Source organism: Cebus imitator, unplaced genomic scaffold (assembly GCF_001604975.1).
Source record: "Cebus imitator isolate Cc_AM_T3 unplaced genomic scaffold, Cebus_imitator-1.0 Scaffold93, whole genome shotgun sequence".
In the NCBI taxonomy this organism is placed as follows: domain Eukaryota; kingdom Metazoa; phylum Chordata; class Mammalia; order Primates; family Cebidae; genus Cebus; species Cebus imitator.
In genome coordinates this window covers 6,275,163-6,283,239 of record NW_016107408.1, presented here as the reverse complement: position 1 = coordinate 6,283,239, position 8,077 = coordinate 6,275,163, and positions in this window count along the sequence as shown.

Genomic DNA, 8,077 nt, shown 5'->3' with positions numbered 1-8,077 from the left:
AGGATGGTCTCGATCTCTTGACCTCGTGATCCACCTGCCTCGGCCTCCCAAAGTGCTGGGATTACAGGCTTGAGCCACCGCGCCCGGCCTAAATGAGCCGATCTTAAGTGTACGATTCAATCTGTTTTGATAGGTACGTATCAAAACACAGAAAAGTTCCTCAGGCCCCTTTCCAGGGGATCCCTACCACCATCCCTAAGCAATCACTCATTGATTTCTACTGCCATGGGTCAGTTTTGCCTGATCTAGAATTTCCTATGGAGGATATCAGACAGTACTTTGTGTTCAGCTTCTTTCATACAGCATGTTATTTTTGGAGTTTAACTATGCTGTTGCATGCATCAGTAGATTGTTCCTTTTCATGGCTGTGTAGTATTTCATCAGCTGATGGCAGGTGTTTGTTTATCTCCAGTCTCCTCTTGGTGGATATCTGGGTTGTTTCCAGTTACGATCTATTGTGAACAAAGCTGCCATGAACATTCTCGTACAAGGCTTTTTGTAATATAGCTTTGTTTTTTAAAAAAATCCCTTTACTTTTCATTTGGATGGGGTTTGGGAAATGAAGACATAAATGTGTGTAATCTACCTGCCATGTCCAACTGGACTACCCTGAGGTGATTCTTTTTTTATTATTATTTTTTATTTTTGAGATGGAGTCTCGCCCTCTTACCTAGGCTGCAGTGCAGTGGTGCGATCTCAATGCACCACAATCTCCGCCTCCCAGGTTCAAGCGAGTCTCCTGCCTCAGCCTCCCCAGTAGCTGGGGACTACAGGTGCATGCCACCACACCTGGCTAACGTTTGTATTTTTAGTAGAGATAAGACAGGTTTTCACCATGTTGCCCAGGCTGGTCTCCTGATCTCAAGTGATCCGCCCACCTCGGCCTCCCAAAGTGCTGGGATTACAGGTGTAAGCCATCACAACCGAACCCTGAGTTGATGCTTAAAAGCGGAGGTTTGAGGCCGGGCGCGGTGGCTCAAGCCTGTAATCCCAGCACTTTGGGAGGCTGAGGCGGGTGGATCACGAGGTCAAGAGATCGAGACCATCCTGGTCAACATGGTGAAACCCTGTCTCTACTTGAAATTCAAAAAACTAACTGGGCGTGGTGGCATGTGCCTGTAATCCCAGCTACTCAGGAGGCTGAGGCAGGAGAATTGCCTGAACCCAGGAGGCGGAGGTTGCGGTGAGCCGAGATCGCGCCATTGCACTCCAGCCTGGGTAACATGAGTGAAACTCCGTCTCAAAAAAAAAAAAAAAAAAAAAGCGGAGGTTCAGGTATCCAGCAGGAGTGCGGGGAGGAAAGAAGTTTCAGGCAGAAGGAGGAGAGTGAGCAAAGGCGTGGAGGTGGGACCCCCCCAGAGTGCCCAGGGGGCTGCCAGCCTCTCAGTGCTAGGGAAGGTAAGGGGCCAGGGTGACCCTTTTCAAGTGCAGTTCTGACCACAAGACTCCTCTGCGAATAGCACAGTGACTTCCCTTGCCTACAGAAGGGGTTCCGGCCCCCTCTAAGCTCCATCAAGATCTGACTCCTTCTCACCCCTCATCTTCCCGCCTCCCCTGCCCTCTGTGACCAGTCACACTAATGCACCACTCAGAACCACTGTTTCCACTCTTCCTGTCTCAATCCCTGCCCTCTGCCTTGAATGACCACCCTCCCTCTCTCCCGCTTCCCCTGGGTAATGCCCTTGAGGACTTAGTTCCAGAGTCCCCAGTCCTGGTCTCCACCTGGGTAAGGTGTGAGCTCTGGGCTCCCACAGTATCCTCGACACACCCCAGCTGCTGGAGGCCAGGACAGCAGGTGCATGGTACTGATGACCATACAATGAACTTCTTGAGGGGGGAATATACAACGGACTGTGGGGTGCCTGTCACCATGCCACCCAAGCCCAGGTCTGAAAACGCAGGCGTGAGCTTTTCTCTCAATGCGACTGGTGACACCTGCAGAGGGAGGGTCCTCCCTGCATCACTGTCCTGGCAGAACTTGCGCCAGCCTTATTGGCCCTTGTTTGAGCAGGCAGTTGGTAACACTCATCGGGGTCCCCAGGCTGGTGCGTGAACCAACGTTAGCTCTGGCGACACCACTTCTCTCACAGAAGGGTGGGCCTGCTGGAGCAGAGTTGGGGCTGGGGGGGACATTTGCTCTGCCCCTAGCTGGCCAGAGTTCCAGAACGCCCACATCCCACTGTCCATCCTTGACCCTGAGCCCTTTTCGCTGGTGGGTCTAGAACTCAGTTTGGGGGATGACCTCCACCACAATCCCTTTCCCTGCTTCACCCCCACAACCTGGTGAATTCCCCCAGGGCAGAGGACAAGTGGGGGGCCGTGGGGGGGCACTTTTCCTGCCTGCCCAGTACCCATGCCCCTCGCCTGCTGCCAGCACAGACTGCCCACTGTGGGACTCCTGGCTGCTGTCTGGGGTTCAGGTTTGCTATGGGCAGTACCTGGGCTGGGCCCTGAGCTCTGGGAGGCACCACATCAGCTGCTGGGCCTCTGGCAGACCCCAGATTCCTTGAGGGTCGTGGGTGGGAGGTGGGGCTTGTCTGTTTGCCCTTTTGTGGGAGCCAGGAGCAGCTGGAGTGACCCTCAATGACAGCAGCAAGCACCTGTCATCTGCAGGAAGCCTCAGGAGTCACCCATAGCTGAGGAAAATGAGGCACAGAGAGAGGACACAACTCCGAGGATGGTGGCACAAGTGAAGCTGGCTTCCCATGGCACTGCCAGCTGGGGACTCGTGTGGACGTCTCCACCTCTCTTGGGCGTCTTCTAAATACTGCCCAAGACACCGCACCCTCCTCATTGGCGGCCCCCAGGCCACTCCTGCCGGGCAGCCCACCCCTCTGAGGCCCCTCTCCACACACAGTCCAACCTCAGCTGATGCCAGGGCCCCAAGCCACTCTCCCTCCACTCCCCCACACCCAGCTGTCCTCTCCCACACCCCTGTGCCCCTCCCTACTTCCCAGCTTTCCTTCCATAAGGCCGGTGCCAGTCTTGAGGCCCCTCCTCCTATCCTTCAAAATCCAGTCCACACACCTGTGCCTCCTCCCCGAACCACCTATGGCCGTGGCTGTTCCCCAAATCCAGGCCACAGCCCTGTGTCTCTCCTGTGGCCTGGATGACGCAGGCCTGCAGCGCACCCCAAATTCCCCGATGTTTCCAAGAGCACCATCTTCTTGTCTGGGATTTCCTCTCTCTTCCCGCTTCCTACCTCGCTGGGTTCATGAACAAATGAACGAACCTGCCCGACCCGGGAAAAATCGCCACTGGTGGGGGCCTGTGAGGGACCCTTCCCCGGGACAGCACCCCCTGCCTCCTTACGCTCCCCACCGCAGCCCAGCACGGAGAAAGCGCTGAGTCACGTTCTGGGCACGTGGCCCCCGGGGAGCCAGGCCTAAGGGCCGCGCCCGGGCCGGTGGGGGCTCCTGGGCCCGCGATGGGCATGCCTGCACCCGCACCCGCGCCCGCTGCCCAGCACAGACCCGGCGGCGTCCCCGGTTGCCTGGAGCCGCGGGCCTGGGAGCAGTGGGTGCCAGCGGCTGACGCCACCGCGCCTCGCCGGCCGAACCCCGCTTCCGGGCTGCTTCAGAGGAATAGGGGATGGAGAGAAGCCCCCAGCAGGCTGCCCAACCCCTGGTTCCTGCCCAACCCCCAGGTCGGTCTTCCCGGGCTCTCTGCATGCCCCCTCATTGTTTGCCTCCCCTCCGTCTCCACGTTCCCTCCCTCTTCAGCCTCCCCTCCTGCCCCCGTTCTGTCCCCACTCAAGCCCCCGGCCCCTGGGCCTCTCCTTTCCCTTGCACCCTGGACCTTCTCGGAGGTTCTAGCTGCCCAGGCGCGGTGGAGGCCAAGGGTGGTGTGGAGCTGGGGCGCCCCCTCGCGGTCTGGCCCGGGCTCGCCCCATCTCCCCGCCCGCGGAAGCGCTCCCGGGGCGCCCCGGGTTCAACCCCCGAGCACGGCGGGAGCAGGGCGCCCCCCCCCATCCCCCCGGCGGCACAGCCACGTCCAGGAGGCCCCTACCGGAGGCCTCCAATAATGGGAGCTGAGGCTGGGCCAGGGGGACAGGGGGCGGGCCCTTTCAGCTCCTCCTTTGCTGAGCCTGGAGGGGTGACAAGTGCCTGATGGGTTGCTTAAAGACCTGTGAGTAACATTTCCTTGATGTTACAGGCCAGGAAGTCTTCCTGCGGTAGGGTTTGCGGAACCAGCAGCATCCCTCCAGGGGCCACCACGTTCCTGGGGCCACCACGTCCCTGGAACCGTGCTGAGCCTTTGTAATGCTAATCTCCTGTAGTGAGTGTTTGGGGAGCGTTGGGGGGCTGTAGTATAGTTGTCCTTGCAGGAGGAGAGACTGAGGTGCAGAGAGGTGTCTAGAAGGTGCCAGAAGGTGACTATCCAGCTCGGTATCACTGCATGGTGATTTTGTTTCTTTGATCTTCAAGAATGGCCTCACTGGGTGAACCCAGGGGCCAGGAGTCTCCAAATGCTGTCAGCGACTCAGGACTGTTTGGGGGCAGATAAGAGGAGGTGAGGGGTGCCAGGGGTTCTGGATAAATTGATCAGAACTCAGAACACATTTATTTTATTTTACTTTTTGAGAAGGAGTTTCACTCTTGTCGACCAGGCTGGACTGCAATGGCACTGACCACAGCCTCCGCCTCCTGAGCTCAAGTGATTCATGGTATTTCACTGAATGGATATAATAGATTGAACCAGTTATCTATTAATGGACACTTAAGTTGTTTCCAGGTTTCTTGCTATTGCAAATTCTGCCCCCTTGGGGTAGAAAATATACGTATATATGTGTCCTGTACACCACCACCTTTGTATAGACATCTATATACAGGATACAGTCCAAGAGTTGAATTGCTAAATCAAAACATATATATCTTTAAAATTTATTTATTTTATTTTTATGTATGTATGTATTTATTTATTTTGAGACAGTCTTGCTCTGTCACCCAGGCTTCCGTGCAGTGGTACCATCATGGCTCACTGCAGCCTTGATCTCCCACCTCAGACTGCCAAGTAGCTGAGACCACAGGTGCTGCCACCACATGCAGCTAAGTTTTGCTTTTTTAAAATTTGAGACAGAGTTTCACTCTTGTTGCCCAGGCTGGAGGGCGGTACTGCGATCTCAGCTCACTGCAACCTCTGCCTCCCAGATTCAAGCAATTCTCCTGCCTCAGCCTCCCAACTAGCTGGAACTACAGGCATATGCCACCACACCTGGTTAATTTAAAATTTTTTTATGGAGACAGGTCTTGATTTGTTACCTACTCTGGTCACAAACTTCTGGTCTCAAATCCACCTTGACCTCACAAAATGCTGGGATTCCAGAAATGGGCCACCATGCCCAGCTGGGAACTGCAAATTTAAACAACAGTGAGATACCACTACACAGCTATCACAATGGATAAAATCCAAAACACTGAGAACACCAAATGCTGGTGAGAGTGTGGAGCTACAAGAGTTCTCGCTCATTACTGGTAGGAATGCAAAATGCTACAGCCACTTTGGAAGACAGCATGGCAATTTTTAGAAAGCTAAACGTACTCTTACCATATGATCCAGGAATTGTGTTGCTTGCTGTTTATCCAAATGAGTTGAAAATTTACATCCACACAAAAACCTACACAAGAATGTTTGTAGCAGCCTTATTCATAACTGCCAAAAATTGGAAGCAATTGACATCCTTTAGTAGGTGAATGGATAAGCAAACTGAGGTACATTCATATAAGATATAATTTTAAGCAGCCGGATGTGGTGGTGGCTTATGCCTGTAATCCCAGCAGTTTGGGAGGCCGAGGTAGGTTGATCACCTGGATCATCAGGAGTTCCAAACTAGCCTGGCCAACATGGTGAAACTCCGTTGCTCCTAAAAATGCAGAAATTATCTGGTGGTGCATGCCTGTAATCCCAGCTACTCAGGAGGCTGAGGCAGGAGAATCTCTTGAACCCAGGAGGCAGAGGTTGCACCACTGCACTTCAGCCTGGGCAACAGAGCAAGGCTCCATCTCAAAAAAAAGAAAAAAAGAAAGAAAGACATATTATTCAGCGATAGGAAATGAACTATCAAGCCACAAAAAGCCATAGAGGAAACTTGAACATTGATCAGAGAAGAAGCCAATCCTAAAGGCTACATACTGTATGATTCCAACTATGTGACGTTCTGGAAAAGGCAAAACATTAGAGACACTGAAATGATCAATGATTGCCAAGGGTCTGTGGGGTTGGCAGGGGGAACAGAGGGAGGAAGGGAGGGATGAGTCAATGGAGCACAGAGGATTTTTAAGGTGGTGGACCATGCTGTATGATACTATAATTGTGGATATTGACATTACGAAATTGGCAAAACACACAGAACTGTATAATGCAAAGCATGAGCCCTATTTTAAACTATGAACTTTAAGGAAACAATCAATAAAGTGAGGAGACAACTCACAGAGTAAGAGAAATATTTGCCAACTAGCTATCTGACAGCGGATTAATAACCAGCTTATATAAGGAGCTCAAACAACTCTATGGGAAAATATCTAGTAATCCGATCAAAATGGGCAAAAGATCTGAATAGACTTTTCTTAAAAGGAGACATACAAATGACAAACAGATATATGAAAAGGTGCTCAACGTCATTGTTCATCAGAGAAATGGAAATCAAAATTATAATGAGGTATTTTCTCACCCCAGTTAAAATGGCTTTTTTTCTTTTTGAGACATAGTTTTGCTCTTGTTGCCCAGGCTGGAGTGCAATGGCATGATCTTGGCTCCCCACAACCTCCACCTCCCAGGTTCAAGCAATTCTCCTGCCTCAGCCTCCTGAGTAGCTGGGATTACAGGTGTGCACTGCCACACCAGCTAATTTTGTGTTTTTAGTAGAGACGGAGTTCCTCCATGTTGGTCAGGCTGGTCTCGAACTCTCGAACTCAGGTGATCCACCCACCTCAGCGGTAATCCCAAAGTGCTGGGATTACAGGCATGAGCCACCTCGCCCAGCCTCTAAAATGGCTTTTATCCAAAAGATAGGCAATAACAAATGCTGGCGAGGATGTGGAGAAAAGGGAACTTTTATACACTGTTGGTGGCAATGCGAATTAGTATAACTGCTGTGGAACAGTATGGAGTCTCCTCAAAAGACTAAAAATAGAGCCACCAGGTGATCCAGCAATCCCGCTGCTAGGTATATACCCAAAAGAAAGGAAATCAGTATATCGAAGGGATACCTATACTCCCATGTTTATTGCAGCTATTCACAAGAGCTAAGAAGTGGAAGCAACCTAAGTGTCCCTACCCAAATCTCATCTTGAATTATAGCTCCCATAATCCCCATATGTCATGGGAGGGACCCGGTAGCAGGTAATTGAATCATGGAGGAAGGTTTTTCCTGTGCTGTCCTCGTGATAGTCAATAAGTCTCATGAGACCTGATGGTTTTATAGAGGGCAGTTCCCCTGCACACACACTCTTGCTGGCTGCCATGTAAGATGTGCCTTTTCTCTTCCTTGGCCTTCCTCTATGATTGTGAGGCTTCCCCAGCAATGTGAAACTCTGAGCCTATTAAATCTCTTTTTCTTTTTTTCTTTTTTGAGATGGAGTTTCGCTCTTGTTGCCCAAGCTGGAGTGCAATGGCATGATCTCAGCTCACTGCAACCTCCACCTCCCTGGCTCAAGCAATTCTCCTGCCTCAGCCTCCCGAGTAGCTGGGATTACAGGCACCCGCCACTGTGCCTGGCTAATTTTTGTATTTTTTAGTAGAGAGAGAGTTTCACCATGTTGGCCAGGTTGGTCTCGAACTCCTGACCTCATGATTCACTCACCTCAGCCTCCCAAAGTACTGGGATTGTAGGCTTGAGTCACTGCGCCCAACAGTTCTCTTTTTCTTTATATATTACCCAGTCTTGGGTATTTCTTCATAGCAGTATGAAAACGGACTGATACACTAAGTGTCCATCAACAAACAAATGGATAAAGAAAATGTGGTGCCGGGCGCGGTGGCTCACACCTGTAATCCCAGCACTTTGGGAGGCCGAGGCGGGTGGATCACGAGGTCAAGAGATCGAGACCATCCTGGTCAACATGGTGAAACCCCGTCT